At 39.4% G+C, this 26,476-nt stretch overlaps 1 protein-coding gene across 1 annotated transcript in view; it reads right to left on the bottom strand.

Moving 5' to 3' along the window:
- The window catches only part of ENTPD3 (ectonucleoside triphosphate diphosphohydrolase 3), a 61,175-nt gene extending 50,461 nt beyond the window's left edge, over nucleotides 1–10,714 (bottom strand). Inside the window, exon 1 of the mRNA XM_075212414.1 lies at nucleotides 10,496–10,714. The gene's annotated coding sequence lies outside the window, so the exon portion shown is untranslated. The remainder of the gene's footprint in view (nucleotides 1–10,495) is intronic.
- Nucleotides 10,715–26,476: the final 15,762 nt, after the last annotated feature.

Below are 26,476 nucleotides of genomic sequence, written 5' to 3'. Positions count from 1 at the left end.
TCCTCTAACAATCTATAAACATGGCACATAAGTTCTGTAGTTTCAGTGCAATTTCTTCTACACCTAACAAATTGACCGTACGGAATATTTCTTAACCATCTCGAGTGATGCTCACTCGGGAATGGGATAAGAGAATTGGAATCAGTAGATTTTTTATGCAATTTAGTCTGTAGTGTATTTTTTTTAACATAAATCGTAATATCAAGGAAATTGACACTTATTTTGCTGACATCAAAAGAAAGTACAATATTACGTTGATTGGAATTAAGATGTTCACAAAATTCCATAAGTTTCTCTGTACTTCCTCTCCAAATAAACAATATATCGTCTATAAATTTTTTGCCTATTTTCTTTTCTTCCATACCCAATTGCAGACAATCTGAAACATACGTCTAGATTAATAGAGCATATTCTTAAAGCAGCCAAAGGCCTGAAAGCAGTCAATAGGAATAATGCTTAACAAAGTTTGGCATATATACAAACTAGAACATATAACATGCATAATACATGACCATTCTATGCACCTGGAACGTATGGACCTCATATTATAATACTGCTGCAAAGATAACCACTGAAAGCACCATATATTTTACACATCTATCTGATTTTCAGCGCTGCTCCTGGCTTCTCGATCCATCTCTTCCCCTCTTCACTTAACCCTACGAACATCCCGCCCCCTCCTAGACACCTGTTTTAAAGATGTGCAGCATCCTTTCAATCTTTAAAATTTGAAAACTCCCTATGGCTATTATTCAAATGCACACTTACTATATTATGTTAATCCATGGGCTATGTGTTGAATATTATATAAAGTTTGTTTTTATAGAAATATCTCCTCTCTTACCATTTAGAATTGAGCTAGGACATGCCCCCCTCCCAACTCTAAATCTGTGCACAAAGTAAAAGCAAAAATGCACCTTCTATCTGGTTTTACTCCTAACTCTAAATGAGGCCTAACTCTAAATTAGGCAACCTAGGCTCCCACCTAGAAACCAGTGGGTACCAAGGGCCCTGGAGTACTCTAACCCATTTTTATGTGCCTTATATTTTTTTGACAACCAGAAGGGAGGAACCAGCATCTTGTCATGATCATGCTCTGGGTGGAAGGGGCTTGATTACATGATTTGCATTAATATAACATGTTCACAACCACTTTGCAGGTCTGGGAACAGCCTTTAGCGAGAATTGCCTTTTTCCTCCAAAGAGTGTCAGAGAATATATGGAGTCTCCCAGACATTTTGGGAGAATAGGCAATTATGCTGAGCCCAAGTATGTGCCCCAAAGTTACCACGTGGGCTATGTATGTGATTTGTTCTTCACTACAGAGACCACATCCTTGGATTTGAGTGCTGCAGTGACCATAAACTAAGTGTGAGGGAAAGCCTTTAATTGATGAACAAGGCAAGTGTAGACTTGGCATGTATAAGGATGATAACTTTATATATTACATTATTATTATTATTAACTTTTATTTATAAGGCGCCACAAAGGGTTCACAGCGCTGAACATGACATATACAGCTAAACAGTATTCCATAACACAACATGATACATGAAGAACAAAATACAAAGACCAGACATACCGAATGAATAAAAATACAGGTAACATGGTAATGTAGATCAAATTATTTTCAGGTCAGTGAGCGAGAGTGATGGTAGTAACCAGCGAGAAGTAGGCCTAAGCTTAAGAATACAGGACTAGGACAGCAGGCCAAGAGGTACAAAGAATGATGGAATATAATGGAGTGTAGGTAGGTATGAGGTTGGAGATGTAGGGGGGGTGGGGGGGTAGGGGTTTGAAGGTGAGGGTGAGGAGTTTACATTTAATTCTGTAGGCCATGTACTATTAATAAATATAGAGACTCCTTTAAATAATCTGTGAGTTCTGAGGTCATCATTTCTTTCATTAGCAATACTATTATAAGGAATTAACAGTTGCAACAAAGAAACTGCTCAATGTGAAATTTGTGACAGTAATAAAAGTTATCACAGTAAATTGTCATTTTGCATAATATGTCAAATAAGTTGACAAGGTTGAGCCATTCAAATGGATATGAGAAGACTGTTGAAAATTAAACTAAATCATGCGTTTTCTTCACATAGACAGACGCACGTCAGGTAGAAGTTTCTGGCTCTCTTGTGTCTCAGATATTTAAAGCTGTCAGTTGCTTTCATTGAGTGCTTGGATGTCCTATTCTACTGCTCCTAGTACTGATTGTCTGCTGCCTGCTCAACTCCTGACTTGTCAGTCTATGCTGCCAGTCTGCTGCCTACCCTGGCATTTGGCTTTGTCTGTCGTCAGTCCCTGTTTAATGCCTTGGGACTATTCTGTATGGTCTTCAACCCCAAACCTCACGTGACATCACTAAAGAGAGTTGCAAATGGGTCACTTATCTACATAAGGCCTTTCCACCTACAGGCATGTGACTGCTGTTTTTCTTAGGATATGTGGTTCTGTTTTTCTAGTTCTTTTGTATCATTTGCTGAAGGCTAGTCTGCAATGGTGTTCAGTTATTTTTATTACCTTTTCAATAAATATATATTTTTGCGTGTGACTTTGATTCTAAAAATATGATTGTTGTTGGTATGACTGTTTATCTATTGTTGTTTGTCTGTTTTGTTTGATTTTTTAGAGCAAAACTGGCTGAAATCAATATTTGAATCTGGTAATGTTTATATATGTATGTTTTTATGTGAGGTTTTAATGCTTTTATATAGAGCTCTGTACTTGCAATTTGAAGTGTGCATTTATTTTTTTGTTTGCTGCTCAAAGAGCATTATACTCATTTAATATTCTAAAAAAAACACATTATTTTTCTATGAAGCGGATTTATATGCTTTTATATTGTTTTTTCCATTAGACATCAGTAATGATTTTTCTGCTGTGGATGTTTTCATATTCTATTCCTTGCGGGCTAGTAAGAGACTGTATAAAAGCATATCAAAGTATGCTAACAAAAAACAATATCTGCCACAATTCACTGTAAATAGTGTGGACCTCATTTGGAGCATGGCCATAAAACAACATGGAATTTAGAGTTTTGCATAAGTTGTACTTGTTGCTCCTTGCACACATAATTGTGGTGTTCTCCCTGGAAATGCTTCCTATTATGAGTAGACATCTCCAGGTAAGTCTGTTTGGAGTACAAATTGTGGTTTCCCAAATCGTGGTGTAAAGATACATGATGATGACGATGACCTTCAGCACGTATCTTTACTACTATAAAAAAAATAAATCATAAAAACTAAAAAAAAAACAGATCTCCCCACAAAAATGTAACCAGCACTTAAAGCCTTGGCTGATAACTACTAATGTGGGGGACAAACAGCATGGAGTCACCCCAAGAAAGGTGAAACCAGCACCAGGCTGGGCTGGTCACACTATAACATAGAAACCTGCAGAGTGAGAACCAACCCCAGCCTGGCAAGTATGGAGCTAAATTCCCAAGGGAAATCAGGCCCGCAAATAAAGTATGGTCCATCCAAGCTCAGGGAAATCCAGCCCTGTGCTGGGGTCTCAGGGTAATGAACTCAATTAAAAAAAAGAATACTGATCAGAACTACAAGCTTCAGCTTCATTGGTACGTTGCAGTTTGCGTCGTAGCTAACTCTTGGATATCTTATGGATTACCTCGGGGAAGAACAAGACAGTATGTCTATGAATTTAGGAGTGGAATAAAGGAACAAGTGATTTAGTCATTCTTAATTTACTATAAGTCCAGTGTGTGGAACTACAGGTTCCAGCGGGCTTTGGCTGCCTTGCAGTTCTACATACACCAGTGTAATTTGTCAGTCATGGGCATGATGGCATTTGTAGTTCTACACGCTTCAGCATGCCTAAGCTCTTAATTGATGCCAGAGATTGCTGGGACTAATCAAAACTACATATTTTATGACTTAACCGGACCCGCAATGCCCCAGGAGCCTCGGGAAGAGCCCCAGTGCTATTCAGCAATGTGTTGAATTACCATAGGAAGTGCTGCACATTTTTTGTGGCCCTGATTCCCCTATGTAATTCTGCCCCATGCACAGCAGTCTGTGGCTGGTTCACATGTGCTGGTTATGATCCCATGCTGTTTGACTCCCTGCATTACTAATTACCAGACCAGGCCATAAGCACTGGTACTGGTACTGCTCACACTGTTTTTTTGTATGTGTGAGGGGCACCATTTAGCCATCTTTATGTTATCTCAAACAAATATACTGGGTGACATTGACACAAACTGTCTGTGATTAATAAATCTACATGAAATATTAACAGTGAATCTGATCAGACTACCCCCATGATGAATGGTGTCCTGTACGGAGGTTAACTGATTATTCATCTGATTCTGGCCAGCTGAACTGAAAGGTGAGTACCTGTTAAAGAGCTGCAGGCGCTGGAGCCTAGGTGCGAATTGCGCTCTCAGGTCATTACGGAAAGTATGGCAAAAATAGGAGTAAATGCTCTCCAGGACAAACCATGTTTCAATGCAAGTGGTGCAAGTTAGCTTATTATTTTGCAAATAAGTTAAATACTGGCTGTCTTTTTTCATCTAACACACAAATACTTGATAGCTTTATTTTTACACTGAAATTTAAACTTGATCTAGGACATGTACTATGCCAACTATAAATCTGTTCCCACATTTTAAATTTACCCCCCCCCCCCCTTTCAATGCAACATGGTTTTGACCAGGTGCAAAGTTACTCCTTTTTTTGCTTTACTTTCCTTAGTGACTCAGGTCCTCGGAGTGAATAACAATGATGCACATTTAAATTTTTATCCCCTGGAAATTGCAGTTGCCAAACTGTTATATATTTGGATACAGAATAAGAAATCTTCCCGATTGAAACAGAGATACGTTTACATAGAGGACTGCAAAGTGAGTAACAAATAACATTTGTAATATTCCTCTACAAACATCGAGAGAAATTTCTGACTGGTAATGCCACTATTAATCATCACATTGAGTGCAGCCTTATAGATACCTTTTTATACTAATTAAAGGATGGATATAAGTTGATATCTATGATATTTTATTTTTTATTTATATTTAATAAATGTATATACCAATTTACTGATTATAAAGGATTTGCAACATCTATTATATTTATATAGATATATACATATATATATATATATATATATATATATATATACATATATATATATATATATCATACTTGCCAAATCTCCAGGAATGTCCGGGAGACTCCCGCATTTCGCGTGAGTCTCATGGACTCCCGGGATAGAGTGGCAATCTCCCTGATCTGCCCACTTCCTAGTGAAGTGGGCAGAATTCGGTTCAAACGCCACGATTCATCATCATCATCATCATATAGCGCCAACATATTCCGTAGCGCTTTACAATTGGGGACAAACATAATAAACTAATAAACGAACTGGGTAAAACAGACAAAGAGGTGAGAAGGCCCTGCTCGCAAGCTTACAATCTATGGGACAATGGGAGATTGACACATGAGGTTAAGTATACATTTTGCATCTTGGCCCAGCCAGACTGCAAAGGTAGGGTGACTCATAAGCTAAATGATCCTGTCACACAACAATGTTGGTCAGGGGGTAGTTGTCTTGTGTGAAATTGTGTAACAGGCTAAAGGTAGTGAGGTTAAGAGGGTGGTTGAGGAATATTATAAGCTTGTCTGAATAGGTAGGTTTTCAGAGAACGCTTGAAATTTTGTAGACCAGAGGAGAGTCTTATTGTGCGAGGGAGAGAGTTCCATAGAGTGGGTGCAGCCCGCAAAAAGTCCTGTAACCGGGAATGGGAGGATGTAATGAGGGTGGATGAGAGACGCAGATCTTTTGCAGAACGGAGTTGCCGAGTTGGGAGATATTTTGAGACAAGAGAGGAGATGTATGTTGGTGCAGCTTTGTTGATGGCCTTGTAGGTTAGTAAAAGTATACGATTCACTGGGAATCGCGGCGTTTTGCATCATTACGTCACGGGGGCGGGGCCAAAATGACGCGATTTTGGAGCCTCGCCCACTGCACGCCCACCCCCACCCCCCCGGCAGCTCCCGGAAGCCAAATCTAAAATGCTGGCAAGTGTGATATATATATGGGCAGCACGGTCAGGCACGGGCTGGCAAGTTTCAGCCCAGGGGGCGCATAGGCGGCCGCATCATATGACACGTGATGCGCCCGCGTCATCAAGGACGCGGCTGCATCGCGTGTCATGTGATGCGCTTGCCTGTGCGCTGACGTCCCCCTGCCCCAGCCCGCCCCTGAGCATGATGGCTTAGTGGTTAACACTTCTGCCTCACAGCACTGAGGTCATGAGTTCGATTCACAACCATGACCTTATCTGTGTGGAGTTTGTATGTTTTCCCTGTGTTTGTGTGGGTTTCCTCCAGGTGCTTCAGTTTCCTCCCACACTCCAAAAACATACTAGTAGGCTGCTATTAAATTGTCCTTAGTCTCTCTTGGTCTGTCTGTGTGTATGTTAAGGGATTTAGATTGTAAGCTCCAATGGGGCAGGGACTGATGTGAATGAGTTCTATGTACAGTGCTGTGGAATTAGTGGCGCTATATAAATAGATGCTGATCACTTCATCCATTTTTTACATGTGAGGTTTTGCACAAACCTCTGAGACCAGCAGCTTAGTGTCTGCTGGCAGCAGCAACCACATATTTAAATTACTCTAATTTATACCTACCACTAGCGCCCAAGGGAATTAATTCTACCTCATTTCTGGAGCGGAAAAGTTATCCCTTCACTTCCCTAGTATTTGATAAGTAGTACTGTTGTTTTTGTAGAAGGGAAAGAACATATAAAATTATACCCAATAAACATGCAGATTGTTTGTAGTAATAGCACACAGGCCTGACCTCTGGTAGCAGAATGATGGTGTAACTTTACTGCAACGGCTGTGACTGTTATTGCCACGCTTTTACTTGCATACATCAATCAAATTACATTGACCTAGTCACCTTGTTGGTACCATATATTAAGATTGCAATTTTATAACATTATTTTTAGTAAGTGTTAAAGATGCAGCATTATTAGAAATGAAGACATGTAATTTACTATAGCTTTTTTATATATTAAAAATGTTGAATGTCTGACGTTACAAGTCTAATACTGCAAAGCTTACAACACTGCGTTCAATTAATTTGTAAAATCATTCGTTGCCAAGAATTTGTACTGCAATAATGTACAGCACTAATGCAGATTGGGCAGTGAAGGGCAGTGCTAATTTAGGTGCCACTAACACTAAAATATTTTCTTAATACATTTGACAAATTAAGGTAAAAAGAAATGGACTTACATAGTTTATTCATTTCAAACTGATCCACCTACGACACTATGCTAGTCTAAGTCAGTCACTTGGAATAATTTTCTGAGTAAAACACTTCTTCAATGTAAAGAAAGTGAAGATGGCATAGTTAATACTCACTCTTTTGTACATTCAATTAGTTTCCCAAGTTTACTCTCATTCTTCGTCCAAAAGCAACTTTGTTTTTGATCCAAACATTTACATGCCCCATTATCAGCACTATAAGAGGTCTATTCAAATTCTCCCTTTTCACAGGGGAAAATAGTTCTCCCATACAAAAGTAAAAGGTTTTCACTTCCCATCTATTCGATTGGGAAATTTTGATTTGCACAGGAGAAAAATAGTCTCATAGGGGGGAAATCAATTAGCTGCAAACTATCTCCAGAACGTCCATGAGTCATTTCGCAGCTGAGATTTGACAGGAATCTCAGCTCATTTTCCCTCGCACAGAAAAATGAGCGGAGATTTCTACCGTAATTGCCAGCAACGTACGCAGTGCGATGTCAGTGCACCACATTGCCGTCAATTGAATTCCACCTGTTGTATCCTATCAAACTCTCACACATGCAGGGAATTGTTCTCACCTGAATCTGCAAGCCACACTGCGGTTGGCGAGATATTTCAGGAACGTACATATTTATCAATATGGATAAAAAATAATGTAAATATACAAATTCTGCTTCATAACTAAGCTGCTGAGTCTCCAGCTGTTTTCTGCAGCCCTGCTCTGATGTTCTGTCTAGGAAGAACACTTGAGCAGGAAACTGATAGGGCACCATCATCATCATCATTTATTTATATAGCGCCAACATATTCCGTAGCGCTTCACAATTGGGGCCATGCCTTCGTCTTGCATGCCCTCTGCATAAAGTGGCTGCAGAATATGTGCAAGGGCATGTGCAGTACCTGGTTTTATGATGGAACTGCCCAGAATAACAGCCTGGGCAGGTGCCATCCTGCCAGAAAAACTACTGCCACTAATGAATTAATGAAGTATCAGGTCACATGGCACCCATCCTGCATAAAAGGCTGTGTGGGTACCATACCGCTAGGTAAAGCATTGACAGAAATGATTACTAGGAGGAGAGGCAGAGGCACATGCCTCTACCTCAGAATTGGAGCTCATCCAACTTTCCTGTTTACCAATTCCCACATGAGGTCTAGAGAGCAGGCACTTTCTCATTTAGGGCATACTTTAGGTGCAAAGGTGCACACAAAGGGCCTGATATTGATTTAGGGGCAAAGCAAAGAAAAGGAACAACTTTGCACCTGGACAAACCATGTTACCATGCAAGGAGTACAAAGTGACTTAAACGCAAGAGAAATACTGGCTGTAATTTCATGTAGCACATAAATACCTGATAGTTTTATTTTTACACTGAAATGATCTATCACATGCCGTATCCCAACTATAAATCTGTCCCTACAATTTAAATTTACCTCCCGCTCTAATGCAATATGGTTTTGTGCAGGTGCAAATTTGCTCATTTTCTTTGATTTGTTCCTAACTCAAACCAGACCCAAAGTTTCCTTTTGGGCCATGAGATGTGTAAGAAGTTTCCACTTCTTGCAAAGGACTGAACCAGCCCCTACAATTCCAGTTGAACATACTTTTTATTCATTTACAAACTCATCATGCAAACATATCCCTAACTTGGTTTAATTAAGACATAATAATCATGAAAAAGGGAATAACATGATAAATTGGGAACGTCAAGTATGCTCAGAGAAAGGCCACCCACACAAGTGTTACTCATGCTGCTTGCTACCCCATGATGACATTATGCAGTCAGCTGATCTGCCGTATCTCATGTGTTTCGCCTTGTACTGACATCAGGCTTGTGTATGAAGAAGCTGAGCTGCCTTCATCATTGAACCTCCTACAAAATGTCCAACATTTACCCTTCTTCCAAAGTCCCCAAGGTATCATCTTGATATACCTACAGACTATATATATGTTGGTTTTTTTTTTATATAATTTGCTTGAATGGCTCAGTTGATGTCTGTTGTGAATATTGATTTCATTTATTATAAATCAATCTGCAGTACCAATTGCATTTCTTGTACTCTTTACATGATACAAAATTACAACAAATAGCATAAATTTTAATCTCTGCTTTCACTAAAATATGTTGCAACAGTCTAACAATGTTTTTGACACTATTATGACACGAACCATGATGAAGCAATACTGATAGCCATTAATAGGTGTTTGTTCCCACCTTTTCCCACTGCTGTATGTAATGTATTGCTGGCCAGGTGTTTACTAAAATATGTAGAGACATGAGAAATATTATGCCTGAATACAATTTATTTGATTTATCTGCACTCAGCAATCAGCTTTTTCTTTTTAAAAGCATGTTCATGAGTCCTAACAATGTAAAGAGAGATCATCAATCATAATAAGCATTTTGTTCTACTACTAAATACAGATGTCCACTTCAAGGAGATTTTAATATGTAATAGAATCGAGTGAATACCAAAATCAGTTTTGAAAAAAGAGGCACATTGACATGAAACTCTTTGTATGCAGAATACAGCATTTGGAGCAGTAGGATAACAGGTTTCTAGAATCCCTGAATTCCAACACCTGCAAATAAGTCTGTAAAGCAATCAAGCAAATAATAGTCTGTTTTGGTATGTGAGGCAGGCAATAGGGCAGGGGAGGGAGGGGGGGGGGGGGTGCAACACACACATTATATCCAGTAAACAATGTGGTTAAAATGTCACTTAATATAGAGGTAGGTTGTCTAATGACCAACAACATTTAGCATCCAGTTTGGAAGATGACTGTTCAGCTAATAGAACATGCATTGTAGTAGAGTATGTTCTACTACACAGTATGCATCAATCACTGTATAGTATCCACAGGATATTGTGCAGCTATTTCTGTGTGTGCAATATAATGATGGATAACACATTGAAAATATATAGTAAGACATTGGAATATTTCATTAGAATAAATAACCTACTTATGTAAAGAAAATTGTATTACAAGCTAATGGACATAATAACCATTACTATCTGGCTACAAAAATAAATAGTGCTTTAGAAGAACATACTGTACACGGTCTTCTTTACTAGGCTTACCTGCAACGTACAGATAAAGGATGAGTGAAAGGAATTGCAAGTTGGTACATGTCATACACTAAGCAGTCCAAGATAAACAGTTCACTAGCTTTGCACATGAATAAATATATTTACTTTATGGTTCTTACCGTTCCCTTCAGCTCAGTGAAGAACGAAGCGGGACCTGACAGTGTCCAGTCACAGAGCACTGCGGCTCAGTCAGATGCAGAAATAAATAATACAATCCCAAATCAGTGAGCCGAAGTACAGAGGTAACGAGGCAGAGATGCTCTGGGCACTGTGTAAATGCCTGAGCGCAGATATAGCATTGTGTTCTATAGGCAGAGCTTCAAGCCGCACCCCCAGCAGGGGAGTATTCAAGACATTAAAAGAGAGGCAAAGGGGGAGAATCTGTTCACAGCAGGTAGGCAGAGCAAGCCTGGCTCAAACACACAGTCCTCAGCAAGACAGGTTATAGTCTCACTACTGAAAAAATAGGGTTTCAAAATATATCTTTAGTGTTAAAATGCATTTGACATAATATTAATCAATGTAACAAGGTACTTTCTAACAGAGAAATATTTTTTTTTTATGGAACATATGGTCATAAAATGTACAGTATGCTTAAATTAAACATTAAAATGCATAGCGGGGAAGTTTTCCCCCAAATAACACCACCTGTGACATAACCTTTAATAAACTAAATAATGACACGGACACCAAATTAAAGTTGGAATGAATGATGGTATTTATTAATATTAAACTAATAGGACTGTAAGGCGGACGAGAGCAGGGCAGTCAGGAACGCAAAACCAACAAAGGTGGAAAGGTCAGACCATAGTACCACCAACCCAGGATCATACCTTATCTATTGGCCGGTGCTAAGATCAAGTCCAACGGCAAGACTACGCCCCCTATTAACTCCGCCAGTATAAACCATACAAAACTGGCCCAATAGTCCTCCTAACATACGGACCAACCATGGTATGACACCATAACCACAGAGGGGTAGTGACCTATGACAAGATCACCCGAGCACCATATGCATAGTTACAGACTGCACTGCTCTCCTACTCTAACCGACTACAATTAAATGCTACCCCAGAAAATAGCAGGGCGGGCGGGAGGAATCCGGAAGCAGGAAGAACTGTAACCTCTGAGCACTGACTTATAACTGTGTATAAGTCCCATACCCTTCCTGCTCCCATTGGCTGAAATTCCAGGAATCCACAGATCATAGGTTCTTTGGCAAGTCACTCACCCGCATGATTTTAACTGCGTTTAGTCTAATGGACACACTTCTCATTCTCTCATACAGATGGAAAGATAAACCATTTTCCATTTACACTAAGGAAGCCACCAACATGCCAACATGGAGGCTGTAAAAGCTGGCAGCAATATAAATACATTAGGTTTTAATACAATGGTACAAAGAGCGTACCACCCAACATTTGTGTATCTGACATCAGGACAGGGGGCATGCCCATGTCATGATGGGGTACTTTTGAAGTGCTAGGCTGCTGGGTACTCTCAGTTCGCCCTGTCTGCCCTGCATAGCAGCAGTGAATGATACATACCTCCCAAATTTCCAGAAATCTATCCCGATTGGGATGGTGGGACAGGGCTTTCAAATTGAGACTGTCTGCCTAAATTGGGACAGACGGAAGCAAGGAACACACAACAAGCAATAATATATCAACTTTTAGCTAGTTAAGTCATTTTAAAGGTAATAGATGATTGTTTGCTTTTATTTTATAGCATATTTATGTGCTGCTAACAAAAGAAAGAAATTGACAAACAGGTAAGTGATGCTTGTGTGAGTGATCCTGAGATGGATTTTAAACTCAGAGACCCTGCAATGTACCTAAGTTTCTGGAACTTCCTTTGTTTGTTTATCTTTCAAATAATTGTGTAGTAAAAAATGTAATGTGCTAAAGATTATTTTAGGATCACAAATTTACCATTGACACCATGGATGGACTTGAGCAAAAAAGTGAAGGAAAAACTGCCATAAATATACTGATTAAACTTGGAAGCATGTAATATTTAGATAGGTACTCACCAAAGGAACATATCAGATTAGACACCGTCTGACGGTACAATAGGGCTAGTGATTTAATAATTGGAGACATTAACTATGCCTCATGCTCTCTGTGAGGAAGTGTTCCAGTCTGATTAGATGTTTCTCCATGGTAAGGGAAGGAAGCTTTTAAAATACTTTATAATCCAAGGAAATGGAGTTTGTAGTTTGAAACCAAAACAGTTAAGGAGGAGTGAGGAAAATTAGCCTGTTAGCACTATATAGTTCACAATAGTCTTTTCCCATGAAACACTATGGGGCATATTCATTTGTTAGCGAGTTTAGAAGTTCGAGCGCGTTAAGTCATTATTTTTTTTTTCCTTATTTTCGAGTGCGGAAACTTCTCGCGCAATTCAAATATCATTTTTTATTTTTTTTTACCGAAGCGGTTTTCTCGCGCTCCAAACGTTTGTCAATGTTAAAGTATAGGCTGGATGCGAACCCTCAGCAGAAAAAGCTATTCAATTGTTTTTTAATGCTGTGAGTGAAACAGGCAAAGCTGCTGTTTCATCTCGCACCTCCTTGGTCTGCTCAAAGAAAAAAAAAATTTAAGTTATGAAAAATAGAAATTAAACTGAAAAAATAGGTGTATAAGTTCATTAAAATAACACGAAAACTGAAAAGCTTTTTTGTAAAAAAAAAATAACAGTGTAAATAATTAATAAATATTTCAAAGTTCCCCCTTTAAAAAAATCCATTAGTGGTGTATGTATTTAAACTTTTTTTATTTTTTGGGGGTGGGTGGTTTGGGGGGTGGTGGTTGTGCCTGACCTCAGTCAGCTCTCAAAATTGTGAAAAGTAGCATAAGTTATTTATTTATTTTTTAAAACCAAAAGCGTTTGCTCCCCACTCTATTTAGCCTTAACCCTAGTGCTGGCAGGCTATTGCTGTGTGTTTTAAAATCTTTGAAAATTTTTGCGTAGGGTTCCCCCTATTTTAATTGAAACAGCACTAGGCAATCCAGACGGGGTGATAGGCATTATAGCAGGGGGGGGGAGCGCAGTTTGGGTCCCACGGCCATAATGACTAAACACGCACAGACTGTTCAGCGCTGGCCTGGATTCCCTAGGGAGTGTGGTCCGCTGAAAATTGTAAGCGGGCCACCCCCCTAGGGACATCCAGCCCAGTGCCGATAGCACTAGGGCTCTTTCTACTACCCCAGGGCTGTGGGTAGTAGGGTAATAAATGGGGATTTTGTATGAAAAAAAAACAAAAAAAACACATTTTTGATTTGTGGAACTACATGTCCCAGCCAGCCTTGTTGGCCTAAATAGTGTGGGCATGCTGCTACTTGTCTAACTACAAGCACCAGCGTACCCATGGCACCCAGGGCATGTTGGCACATGTAGAACCACAAGTGCCAACATGCTCTTACACCCACAGCTGGCTGTGATCTGTAGTTCCACAAAGCAAAATGTTAAATAAAAGCACAACACCCTCATTCCAACCACAAATCTTTATTAAAAATAATAAAACCCCAAGAAATACAGTAAACACCCTCATGTACACCATAGAATTTTATTAAAAACAAAAAAAACAAAAATACTCACCATGGACGAAATCCTCAGTTTTCTGATGCTTTACCTACACACACGTATTTACGCAAAGTCCCAACAAATATTTGTACCTTCCAAATGTCCGGCTTGCCCACTGTCCCACAAATATTTGTACCTTCAATGTCCATGCTTGGCCAGTGTTCAAGAAATGTTTGTAAATTAAAAAAAAATTTCCTGCTTGTAAAATCTTTAAATCTGCTGTCCAGGGGGGGCATTGTTGCTTGCAGTGCTGGGGCCCTTCTTGATTGAAGTGTAGGGGCCCAATCTCCTTTGCAGTGCTGGGGCCCTTCTTGATTGCAGTGTGGGGGCCCATTCTCTTGTGCAGTGCTGGGGCCCTTCTTGATTGCAGTGTGGGGGCCCATTCTCTTGTGCAGTGCTGGGGCCCTTCTTGATTGCAGTGTAGGGGCCCAATCTCATTTGCAGTGCTGGGGCCCTTCTTGATTGCATTAATTTGCATTAATTTTTTATACTAAAATGGCTGCCTTAACCACTCCTCATTTCAAACTCGCTAGGACCAATAGTAGAGCGCAAGGGGGTGGATGCAATGTTAACAATTGAATTGAGCGTTTTTGTTTTTTTTTAAAACGAGCGCTTGAACAGGAAAAAACGAGCGCAGGATTTATTTATTTTTTTGAGCGTGGGATTTTCACCCGTCTTGCTAACAATTGAATATGCCCCTATGTGTGAAAACCAGCAGTAGCATTATAATGAGGAATGTCAGCACCACATTTAAAGGAGAACGCCAGACAAAACAACATATACCCTAAATCTCCATGCTCCTATTAGTAGAATTGCGGAGATTCCATACCAGTGATCTCCATGGTTTACAGATACTTATGATTGCCAGTATCTACTATTCATGATTCTGTAGGGATATCAGCCTGAAGAACTTTAAATAGCGGCATAGTGTAAAGCTTTCAATTGGAAGCTGAATAAACAAGCTGCAAAGAGAGAAACATTTATAAATGACTAGAGTTCTCCTTATAGTCCACCAGGATGGGACACAAGCAACTCTTGGGGTTAAATGTATTAAGCTGCTGGTTTGAAAAAGTGGAGGTGTTGCCTGTAGCAACCAATCAGATTCTAGCTATAATTTATTTAATACATTCTAGAAAATCACAGCTAGAATCTGATTGGTTGCTATAGGCAACATCTCCACTTTTTCAAACCCGCAGCTTGATACATTTACCCCATTGGAGTTAATAGTACTTCAGAGAGGCCTTGACGAGCTAAAAGAAGCATGTACTTGTTATATATTATATATTATATTATATATTATCCTCATCTGTATGGAGTTTGTATGTTCTCCCCATGCTTGCGTGGGATTGCTCCGGCTTCCTCCCACACTCCAAAAACATACTAGTAGGAGTGTGTGTGTGGCTGGGGGGTATTTAGGGACTGATGTGCATATATATATATATATATATATATATATATATATATATATATATATATATTAGGGATGAGCGCACTCGGATTTATGAAATCCGAGCCCACCCGAACGTTGCCGATCCGAGTCGGATCCGAGACAGATCCGGGTATTGGCGCCAAATTCAAATCTGAAACTGAGGCTCTGACTCATAATCCCGTTGTCGGATCTCGCGATACTCGGATCCTATAAATTCCCCGCTAGTCGCCGCCATCTTCACTCGGGCATTGATCAGGGTAGAGGGAGGGTGTGTTAGGTGGTCCTCTGTCCTGGTAGATCTCGTGCTGTGCTGTTTAGTTCTGTGCTGTGCTGTTTAGTTCTGTGCTGTGCTGTGCTGTGCTGTGCTGTGCTGTGCTGTGTTCTGCAGTATCAGTCCTGTGGTGCTGTGTGCTGTGCTCTGTCCTTCTGAGGTCAGTGGTGCTGCTGGGTCCTGTGCTGTGTCCTGTTCAGTCCAGTGGTGCTGTGTCCTGTGCTCTGTGCTTCTGAGGGCATAGTTATTTCCCCAATATTCCCCTGTGTTTAAAAAAATAAAAAAAAGTTATTTAAAAAAATACCAAAAACTAATTTAATTTTTTTTAATTACCACAAAATTTGCACAACCAATCCTGCAGTATAAGCCCATTGGTACTGCAATATTACCAAGTTCACACATTCAGCAGTAAAAGTCCAGTGGTACTGCAATATTACAAAGTTCACACATTCTGCAGTATCAGTCCATTGGTGCTGTGTCCTGTGCTCTGTCCTGCTGAGTTCCGTAGTGCTGCTGGGTCCTGTGCCGTGTCCTGTTCAGTCCAGTGGTGCTGTGTCCTGTGCTCTGTGCTTCTAAGGGCATAGTTATTTCCCCATTATTCCCAAGTTTTTAAAAAATAAAAAAAAAGTAGAAAAAAATTAAAAATTAAAAATTAAAGAAAAAAAATATAATTATAACCAAATTTGCAAAACCAATCCAGCAGTATAAGTCCATTGGTACTGCAATATTACAAAGTTCACACATTCTGCAGTATCAGTCCATTGGTGCTGTGTCCTGTGCTCTGTCCTGCTGAGTTCCGTAGTGCTGCTGGGTCCTGTGCCGTGTCCTGTTCAGTCCAGTGGTGCTGTGTCCTGTGCTCTGTGCTTCTAAGGGCATAGTTATTTCCCCATTATTCCCAAGTTTTTAAAAAATAAAAAAAAAGTAAAAAAAAATAAAAAATTAAAAATTAAAAAAAATATATATAATTATAACCAAATTTGCAAAACCAATCCAGCAGTATAAGTCCATTGGTACTGCAATATTACCAAGTTCACACATTCTGCAGTATCTTGTGCTACATATAATGGAGACCAAAAATTTGGAGGATAAAGTAGGGAGAGATCAAGACCCACTTCCTCCTAATGCTGAAGCTGCTGCCACTAGTCATGACATAGACGATGAAATGCCATCAACGTCGTCTGGCAAGCACGATGCCCAATCTCCTAGTACAGGGCATGTAAAATCCAAAAAGCCCAAGTTCTCAAAAAACAGCAAAAAAAGAAACTTAAAATCATCTGAGGAGAAACGTAAAGTTGGCAATATGCCAATTACGACACGTAGTGGCAAGGAACGGCTTAGGCCCTGGCCCGTGTTCATGACTAGTGGTCCAGCTTCACCCAAGGATCTAAGCCCTCCTCCCCTCCCCTACAAAAAATTTAAGAGAGTTATGCTGTCAGCAACAACAACAAAACAGCAAAGAACTCTGCCTTCTAAACAGATGACATCACAAATCCCCAAGGCGAGTCCAAGGGTGTTGTTGGTTGTGAACCCTGACCTTCCCATCACTGTACGGGAAGAGGTGACTCCATCCAGCATTTGCAGCACGCCCTCTGCATATGCTGGAAGGATCACCCACAGTCCAGTTACAGATTTGGCTAATGAAGGTGTGAATGTTGTACACTGGGAGGAGGATATTGATGTAGCTGGCGCTGAGGAGGATGTTGATGATTATGATGCAGACAGATACCAAATTGCATTTCTCAATTTCTATTTATATTCTAGATTATATAACGGCTGAAAAGTTTTCTGTTTTACTCCTAGTGGAGAGGGGATCTGATGCAGACAGATACCAAACTGCCTTTGTCCATTTCTTTGTATATTTGAATTGCTAGTTCTACAGTTTATGCAGGCTGCTTTATTTATATTCAACTACAAGTGTAGGGCAGGGGGGGGGGGCATAGATAGCCACCAAAGTAACGTGGTCCATTTAATTTCACTTTCTAGCTCCACAGTCTGTGCAGCCTGCTTTTTTTTATCTTCAAAGTATTTATATTTACAAGCCTTGCAATCTAAATTAACTAGAGGTAGTGACGTGGTAGAACTCCAAAAGGCAGTTTGGAAGCCCCTGTACAAACTGGCTCTATTTTTTAACTGAGTTGTCCCCCCTCCAGTGTGTACTCGGAAAGAGTTTTTAGTGCAGCGGGGAACCTGGTCAGTGAGCGGCGAAGGAGGTTGCTTCCTCACAACGTTGAAAAAATGATGTTTATAAAAATGAATAATCAATTCCTCAATGAAGTACAGCACTGCCCTCCAGACAGTACAGAGGGACTGTGGTTGTGGAGTCCAGCGGGGACGAATTGATAATGTGTGAGGAGGAGGAAGTACACACTGTAGGGGGAGAGGAATCAGAGGTTGAGGATGAGGACGACATCTTTCCTCAGTAGAGCCTGTTTAGTTTGTACAGGGAGAGATGAATTGTTTTATTGGTGTGGGGGCCCAAACAAACCAATCATTTCAGCCACAGTTGTTTGGTAGGCCCTGTCGCTGAAATGATTGGTTTGTTAAAGTGTGCATGTCCTATTTCAACAACATAAAGGTGGGTGGGAGGGCCCAAGGACAATTCCATCTTGCAACTTTTTTTTTGGCATTATGTGACCATTCAACAGTCGTTTGCCATGTTCAAAAAGTAAAAGAAAATGCCAACAAATTCAATAAATTAAATCAAAAGTTAAATGCCCTGTCATTATTTAAAACAAGAGGTTTTGACGTGCTAGAATTAGTGTAGTGTTAAGATGTTATAAACACTACACTTGGAAATTGGAGGAGGTAATGTGGCCCCGGTATCAAATTGGGTACCGGGGCCACCCCACTACGCAGTCCAGATACTTGTTTGGTGGAATTCAGACCAGTTGAGGGTGTATTTATTTTATTGTGGCCCCGGTATCAAAATGGGTACCGGGGCCACCCCACTACGCAGTCCAGATACTTGTTTGGTGGAATTCAAACCAGTTGAGGGTGTATTTATTTTATTGTGGCCCCGGTATCAAAATGGGTACCGGGGCCACCCCACTACGCAGTCCAGATACTTGTTTGGTGGAATTCAGACCAGTTGAGGGTTTTATTATTATATTGTGGGGACCACTCTATCTATACCACACTACAACTCTATACCACTCTATTTAATACTTTAATTCTATTTAATACTTTAATTCTATTTAATACTTTAATTCTATTACTAATTACCATAAAGAGGAACTGCCGCTTCTATTTAATACTTTAATTCTATTAGTAGTTACCATAAAGAGGAACAAAATAAACCAATTTTACCAAAAGTATAATATGACTTAGACTTACAAACACTACACTTGAAAGATGGTGCCTTTAAATGAAAAAGTCAGTCTTCATTGCACGACTATGTGCAACAGGGACAGTTTTTTGGTTTACAAAGTCAACCAATAACACTTCGACCCTGTCTGTCTTTAACATACTTGATGGGATCTCAATGACGAATTGTCTGTACCATGTTTGGAGGAGGTAATGTGGCCCCGGTATCAAATTGGGTACCGGGGCCACCCCACTACGCAGTCCAGATACTTGTTTGGTGGAATTCAGACCAGTTGAGGGTGTATTTATTTTATTGTGGCCCCGGCACCAAATTTACTACCGGGGCCACTCCACTGTGCAGTCCATATTTAGGTGTATCAGATATTAAACAACGGTGACAGTTGATGCCCAATTTTTTAATTATATTGTGGCCTCGGTACCAAATTGTGTACCGGGGCCACCACACTACGCAGTCCATACCCTTTTTTGGTGGAATTCTGACACGTGGAGGGTTTTTTAATTATATTGTGGCCTCGGTACCAAATTGTGTACCGGGGCCACCACACTACGCAGTCAAGATAGATAGATGCGTATCATAGATAAAGTACATTCAGTGGTGTGGGGCAAATTGAAAAATATTCAAAATGCACTGACATTATCAAAAACAAGAGGTTGTCACACGCTAAAACTCCAACATGTATATGATGGAGAGGATGGAGGAGCAGCCGTATGTGTAGTGTAATGCAGACCTGTTGAAGGTTTTTTATATATTTTATTGTGGTGCCCAGTGCCCACTCCTCTACGCAGTCCAGGTACATTTATTGGTGCGAATCATAAAAGTTCAGGGTTTTTAATATATATTGTGGTGACCCACTCCTCTACGCAGTCCAGGTACATTTATTGGTGCGATTCATAAAAGTTCATGGTTTTTAATATATTGTGGTGACCCACTCCTCTACGCAGTCCAGGTACATTTATTGGTGCGATTCATAAAAGTTCAGGGTTTTTAATATATATTGTGGTGACCCAATCCTCTACGCAGTCCAGGTACATTTATTGGTGCGAATCATACAAGTTGATGGTTTTCTTATTATATATATTGTGGTGACCCACTCCTCTACGCAGACCAGGTACATTTATTGGTGCGATTCATAAAAGTTCAGGGTTTTTAATATATTGTGGTGACCCACTCCTCTACGCAGTCCAGGTACATTTATTGGTGCGATTCATAAAAGTTCATGGTTTTTAATATATTGTGGTGACCCACTCCTCTACGCAGTCCAGGTACATTTATTGGTGCGAATCATAAAAGTTGATGGTTTTCTTATTATATATATTGTGGTGACCCACTCCTCTACGCAGTCCAGATACATTTATTGGTGCGAATCATAAAAGTTCAGGGTTTTTAATATATATTGTGGTGACCCACTCCTCTACGCAGTCCAGGTACATTTATTGGTGCGAATCATAAAAGTTCAGGGTTTTTAATATATATTGTGGTGACCCACTCCTCTACGCAGTCCAGGTACATTTATTGGTGCGAATCATAAAAGTTCAGGGTTTTTAATATATATTGTGGTGACCCACTCCTCTACGCAGTCCAGAAAGATACCTCGTTGCAATGTTTTGGACTAATAACTATATTGTGAGGTGTTCAGAATACACTGTAAATTAGTGGAAATGCTTGTTATTGAATGTTATTGAGGTTAATAATAGCGTAGGAGTGAAAATAAGCCCAAAAACTTGATTTTTAAACTTTTTATGTTTTTTTCAAAAAAAATCCGAATCCAAAACCTTAAATCCGAACCGAGACCTTTCGTCAAGTGTTTTGCGAGACAAATCCGAACCCCAAAAATAACGAAAATCCGGATCCAAAACACAAAACACGATACCTCAAAAGTCGCCGGTGCACATCCCTAATATATATGCATATATATATATATATATATATATATATATATATTTATATAAATATATACATGGTGACAAATCTCCCACCGCATTTCCACTTGTGCTAATCTCTCTGAGACGTCTTTCTTTTTCCAGTGAGGCATTGTATGTTTATATGGATTTACGAACATTTACAGTATTTTGCTTTTTAAAATGAGCTGGAATGGAATGCATCTCCATTCCATTCTTAATATTTGGTCTGTGTTCAAAAATTCATACTTTAAGTGAACAGGGTGTTCCCTCAAATAAAATAGGCCACAGCTATATTCAATTGGATACATCACATTTTTGTGTGACATTGAATGAACTCTTTTATTGTACATTCTTGGTTATCAACCATAAAATTTATGAATTTGCTTTTACTTTTCTTACATGTTTTACATGCATTACATGTTCTATATTTGTGAAAACCTTTTGTCTTTATATGCCCATCATTTGGGGCTGGAAGTGCGCTTTTTACAAGATTTTTCATCAAAGAGGGAGCTCATCTGTATATAAATGTGGGTCGTGAAAGAAGATAACTTTTAACCACGCTTTATTGAGGTTAGATCATGATGGCCCGGGGCAATTTAAATTATGTGTAACTTTTTACTTAGTTATGCAACGTTGCCAAGCCTCTCTGTAGATGGAGCTAAGACCCCTCCCTACCCATTTCCCGCTACCACTCAGTCAGTCGGCATCAGCGCTGATAACTAGACCGGCGCAAACTGCAAAAAGGTTATTATGACCCAACCTCAATGTCCGTGTAGCAGTTTTGTGCCATTATAGTGTGTGATGTTCTGCGTAAAAATAAAAGACAAATTCCTCCAGAGTTCACTAAAACCCATGGTAGAGATGAATATTCATCTAGGTTTGCTTAAAAGATGTTATGATTGTGTCCCATATTCCTAAGAAGAATAAAGTGGTTTTGCTTATGTCAATTCTACACCATGATGAACAAATTGATGAGTTAACAGGAGAAAAGAAGAAACTGGAAATAAATAGATTTTATAACTTGACAAAAGGCAGAGTAGATGTTGCAGGCCAGCTATGTTGGACATATGATGTGAGCCACAATTCGAGAAAATGGACCCTGGCTATTTTTTATGCTATGCTAAATATGGCTGGAATCAATGTGATCGCAACACATCAGTGTAATAATAATAGTGTGACGCAAAAACTATGTAAATTCATCAAAACCTTGGGTCTTGCTCTTATAAATGAACACTTGAGCATCTGCAAACATGTATTTCGTTTTCCAAGAGAAATGTGCAAAAGAATTAGAGATGTCACTGGAGAATCACATAGGAGCTACCAGCGAAAGTACCAGGAGTTCGAAAAAGACGCTAAGTGTGTACCGCTAAAAAAGATCAATACACCACTCATGCCTGCCAAGCGGGTTACAAATCTATATGCCCGGAACACCTGATTTCATATCGCAGCGATTTTAGCTGGGTGAAACTGATTAGTTGTAAGACTGATTTTGTTTTTGTATTGTTTTAATTTTCAAAGATCTCATACTTATGTCAATGTTAAATTTTAATTTTAGATGAAAAGTTTATTTTTTGTTAAGATATTAGTCAGTTTTGTTGATTTTGTTTGAAGACTTCGTCGAAATAAAAAGTTCCTTCTTTATTCTCTATGACTTTTTTTTTATTAAATCAAATTACCTCTTCCAATAGTTCAATATTCCAAATATACTAATAATCTTCTAAAATCATCCTTAAAATTTCAAAATCAGGCATAAAATATACCCGGGTCATAATGACCACCTCAACATCCGTGTGACAACTTTCCACTACAATGACACCAGGTTAAGTATTGGATCTTTTAATAACACCTTCCAATGGTGTCTAAATATATTTTCAATATCTTTATGTTTAATGTTATATTGAGAGAAAAATGCCAATTTACAGCCCGTCTTGTTCTCTCTACTTATTGTATTCTCATTTTGTCTAACCATTTCTTTAATTTTTCTTTCAGTATTTTGGATGTTTTTAACGTTGTATCCTTTATCCAAAAATTGTTTTGTCATTATCCCTAATTGGTCATTGAAAACATTGTTATCAGTGCTATAAGTTTCAATCTCTAAATGGATACACTTTATCCAGTTCCGATGATGTTCACTAGTAGTCTGAATGCTTGTGGACACGGATATGATATTCTTTTCTTTCTTTCATTAGTAAATAACTTACTGAGCTCACTTGTGTAATTAATATAACGTACAATGATTGAAAGAACACTACCATTGACATTGTGTAATGATTAACATTTGTTTGTTCTTTCATACTGTGGTTACAATGTTGCTTTTACATTATTTGACAAACCTTGAAGAAATCTGAAAAAGCTTTGGTATTAATTGTCTACCTTATTTGATTGATTATGTAATTTCACACTACTTAAACAATATAATGTATTTGAGCTGCTTGCTATTTAAGTTTTTCAGGCTTCGCTGCTGCTAAATAATGCAGCATTGATTTGTTTTCAGGAAACTTGCTGAATATTCATATTTGTATTTGGAACTACAGATTTTCCATATTATTAAATACAATGAACAACATTCAGAGCATTTTGTTTCCGGATAAGATTGCAGGCGGAATAAGCACCAGCATGCTCTCCCAGTGTTACAGCTAGGATTTTACTAATGGGTGTAAAGTCAAAAATCATAAGTCAAAGATCCAAATGTAAGCATTTTATTTAGGCATGCAAGCATGGGTGCAACATTCTAACACTGAACAACAAATAATGCATATACACCTTTTGTGTTACTGTGCAGATTTCAGTAACACTCCCTTTTCTATGGTCCCCCCCCCTATACAGTGTTTGAACTTGCAGGGGTCCACAGTACTGCTGGTTTCATCTGTTTTCTCTTGTACTTGGTACGATTAGATGCAGGCATGTGTCTTATCTCCCTCTTTATTAGAAACCAACCTGAGCAGACTATTCCTTCTGCAGACTATTAACTCTTATTAACTCTTTAAGCATAATTATAAGTACACATTTATTATTTAAATTCATCTAAGTTCCATTAAATTTAGAAAACCCGACAATGGCTGCCAGTGCCTCATGTAGTTCCACAATAAGTCATAGACTAGGCAAAAACAGCTGAGTCCCCTACTGGTCAAAGTTGCACATAAAACTTTTTGTTCTGTGTCCTACTTTCCTGCTTCTAAACCCCTCATTTCTTGCACAAGGTACGGGCGAGCAGGCACTTCAATTGAATTGGTGGATAATTTGGCCAAGATAAGTGGAAAATTTGGGGGTAAAGGGGTGTTTGGCAAGCTTGTCACAAATTTGTTTTGAACATTGTGACCTACACATGACTCAGGAGTGATCCTCAAAATGTGAATGATGGGAGCAGGACTTGTGGGGCTTGGTCACATCTCCCTGGAGCATGTCCAGTGCTTCTGAGCATTGGGCCACCCCAGCACTCTATCAAACAGTCCTTCAATGCCATTGGTGCGCGCTTCAGCTGTTCACAGCTGCTGTGCTTTGCAGAGTAGCAGTGAATCAAACATACAAGAGAGAGCCCCCGAATTGGAACTGCCCAACCTAAATTTGGACAGTTCCAATACTAATAGACATATAGGGCTTTTCAGTTCCACAAAAAGGTTTGCAAAATAGTTTAGCCAGAAAAAATATCCAATGCAGATCAAGGTGTAAGTAATATGGAATCCAGAGAAGTAGGCAAATATTCAAATACATTACATTGCACGCAGTGTAAATATTCCACACATAAGATAAAGGAAACAATGACATCCCTTTACGTTCATGAGTTAAGGTACAATACAAATAAAGTGAAACAAGCAGTATTTTAGGAGAAAAACAGTATAGTTAAATTCGGGTGGGACAGTGATGGTTGGCAGTATTGCATGACGGTTGGCAGAACTGTGTGACGACCTGTTTTCTGTTATAAATATGTGCATGCCTCATACTCTATTTTTTTCCAGCATCCCGTAAAAGCAGATTAATATGGGTATTAATTATTACTAAGGGTATACAATTATGACTATGCAAACCCATAAAATATCTACAATTGCTCAAATATCTAAAATTTTTTTTTTTTTTTTTTAACTTCAATAGTATTTTTATTATTAATTTTTCAAAAATTATGGGGTACAGAAAGAAGAAAAGAGATGGGGGTAAGGAAAGGACACAAAATAAAAAGGGGAAGGATTGAAGGGGTACATAGTGGGGGGAACACATTAAACAATTCTGCTGTTAAACCATATTGAACACATGAGGGAGGGAACCTAATAGGATCCCTTCCAATTCGTGAAAGTTACACTGGTCGAATGGTCACCATGGAACTACTAATAGGGACATTGGGGAACTTCGCTAAGTGTAGGAGATGCAGGTAGTAAATCAGAGTCTATTCGGTCTGGACGCGCTCCCTCTCCCTCCGTAACATACACATGCCAGCTGAACCACTTCATTATCGGGGACGAGGTGGCAGTGGAGTAGGGCATCCCCTCTGTCTCCATTTCAAAGCTGAATTGCACCTTGGCCACTACTTTCGATATCAAGGGTATCTGTGGTGACTTCCAACCTTGAGCTAAGGAGGCTCTTGCGGCAATCAGAATATGACTAAAGACATATTTAGCATGTGATGGAAACTGAGGGGGGTAATGCTGCAGCAACGCAACCTCCGGGGTAGGAGAGAGATTTTGTCTAGTAACCTTATTGGCTAGCTGGAAGATTTGTACCCAGAACGACTGTATATGGGGACAATTCCAGAATATATGCATCAAATCCCCCGGAATATTGCATTGCCGCCAGCAAAGTTTAGACTGGGAAGGCCACATTTTATGAAGTCTAGTTGGGGTAAGATACAATCTATTAATTCATTTTATCATCATTTCTGTGTGATTTATACATTTGGACATTCGGAACGAGTTTGTGAAAATGGCTTCCCATTCTTCACTTTCCAACTCTAGTTGAAGGTCAGATTCCCACTGCAATTGTATTTTGGTTTTATTTTCTGATGTAGAGAGGAGGGTATAGCGGTACCAGAAGGTAATGCTGGCTCTATTATCTCCTTTTGTTAATTTAGTGAACAGCAAGTGGCGGTGGTGATGTAATGGGTAGACCTAGTCTGGGAAGGGAATTAAACCAATGTCTGATCTGCAGGTATTTATAAAATTCCTGAGAAGGGAGGTGAAATCTTTCCTTTATTTGTGTAAAAGATAGTAAACTCTGATCGTCTAGTAATTGAGAGAATGAGGATATTCCGTTTGATACCCATAGGCTGAGATTTAAATTAGGAATTAATTTAGCCACTGCAGCTAAGGAGATATTTTTGGTCGGGACCAGAGTCATAGAATTGGCCTTTAACATTTTGTCACACACCAACAGGGAGTCCCTAGTTGTCTTTGGTAATTGGGCATTTACAGGGCGCCAATTTTTTGGAACCCAGATCAAATCTGCCAATGGGAAATGCGGGTTAAGAGCTTTCTCCAGGTCTACCCATGGTTTTTGGTGCATCGGGAGGGACCAGTCACGAAGCTGAGAAAGTAGGCAAGCCGCATGGTATCTGTACAAGTGTGACAATGCCAAACCTCCCTGTTGTTTAGGCAAATACAT

The sequence above is a fragment of the Mixophyes fleayi genome, chromosome 5, assembly GCF_038048845.1.
Source record: "Mixophyes fleayi isolate aMixFle1 chromosome 5, aMixFle1.hap1, whole genome shotgun sequence".
In the NCBI taxonomy this organism is placed as follows: domain Eukaryota; kingdom Metazoa; phylum Chordata; class Amphibia; order Anura; family Limnodynastidae; genus Mixophyes; species Mixophyes fleayi.
Note: the sequence above shows the minus strand (reverse complement) of the source record. Positions and strands in the feature narration are given on the sequence as shown.